A 1,789-nucleotide genomic window follows, 5' to 3' on the forward strand; every position below is an offset into this window, starting at 1 on the left:
ACACACAAATGTAGCAGAACGGAGTTTAACTATGTAGGTAGAAATCACAGAGAAAAACTCCGCACTGCATAAGATACCTTTCTGATGAGAACAATACGATATAAAAATTTTGAATCTATTTTCTATCCAGAGACATTCATGTAATGCTCATTTAACAAATTCGTACTATGCGTTCACCAGGTCATTTTGCAAATCTGGTGCTGAGAATACAGAGCTGAAAGGTCTGCTCGGCAAAGGCAGGAGCCGTGTCGTCTGTCCTTGTCACACCTGTCTTCAGAGGCTCAGTGGTGTTCCATAAACCAGGGGACCACGAGCACATCTCGGGGCTTCGGTTTCTCTAGCACGCCTGTCCCACGGAGTTCTTCACCTGCTCTCTTCCACGGCTCCCTGCTCCCAGCCTTTCTAATAAGCCTTGCTGAATCCAAGTAAACAAAATCTCGTGGCAGAAGCAAGGATCATGAGATCGTCCACGGTCTTTCTCCTTGTCCTTCTGCTGAAGAGGGCCCTGGATTACTGGATCAGATCCTCCTCCATCTCTGACTCTCTAGGATGAGAAATGAGGCTTCGCAGGAGAAAAGAATAAAATGCTTTGAGCTTCCCTGGGAGCCTCTAGTGGAGCTAAGATCACGGTGTGGAGGAGATGGAAGGAAATAACCTGACAGGACCCTTGACAAACAGCTGGCAGGCCAGCCCGGCCGTCCCTGCAAAGGGCATCACCTCCCTCTCAGTGGCCCCCGAGCCTACTTTCACTGTCCTCCTGCAAGTTCAGTTTAGAACTGCCTGTTTCAAATTTTTTTTTTTTTTGGCTTCTCAGGACTGACCGGGCGCCCTACGCTTATGAATTTCTTCTTTCAAAGTTGACACTGGAGGATCTGAAGGATCTGATAAGCAGATTTCTTTGGGCAACCATGGAAAAATATGACAATCTCTAGTCTAGATTCTAGACTAACCCCCAAACATCGGAGTCGAGGGGATCAGAATCTAAGAAGAGAAACGAAGTTATTCAAAAGACAAGCACCCAGTGTCACCCCTTAGGACCCAATGACCCGAGTCTAGTTATTTCACGTTAGTGAATCTTTTTTTTTCCCCCGGTCGTCTGGAAAAAATGGGAGAAATACGTGTTTCAAGTGTGTCGTGAGGATCAGATGAGGAAATTATGTCACTGAACGGAGTTCGTCCACTCAGCTCAAGCCGAGCCGGACGCCAAACGCCGAGGACTGCAGTGGAGACTGAAGAGTTGCTTTGTGCGCACGGGCAACGTAGGGAGAACAGGAAAGTTCTGGCTCAGAAGCCCAGACTCCCCACTCCGGGGTCAGGGTGGGTTCGGAGGGGTTAGGGAAACAGGTGTGTGGGGTCCAGACTTTGGTTCCGGGTACAGCTGGAGGTCGACCTTCTCCGCTGCGCGCGGGCCTCGGCCGCCTGACCCGCGGTGTGGGTTCGAGCTGGTTCTGCCGCCCCCGACACGGACCCCAGAGCTATGGGACCAGTGACTCCTCCTAGGCCCCAAAGCTGAAGCCCGGGTTGGCAGGAGCGTGTCCCGACCTTCCGCCGCGTCCTTCGGGGGCCTGCGAGCCCCCGGTTCCGAAGCCCGCGCTGGGCTTCGGGGCGGGCCGGCGCCCTGGGCTTGGCGCCGCGGCGGGCTTGCGAGCACGTGCTCCGCGGCCGAGTTTGGCCCGTAGGTTTGCGTCAGACGCGGCAGAATCTCCCTGAAAAAGAGGAGGCCTGTTGGGGAAACTTCTCTGTCACCTGATTCCCAATCTGCGGGGCTATCGTGCAACTGTAAATAGCA

The sequence above is a fragment of the Pteropus vampyrus genome, unplaced genomic scaffold (assembly GCF_000151845.1).
Source record: "Pteropus vampyrus isolate Shadow unplaced genomic scaffold, Pvam_2.0 Scaffold124, whole genome shotgun sequence".
In the NCBI taxonomy this organism is placed as follows: Eukaryota; Metazoa; Chordata; class Mammalia; order Chiroptera; family Pteropodidae; genus Pteropus; species Pteropus vampyrus.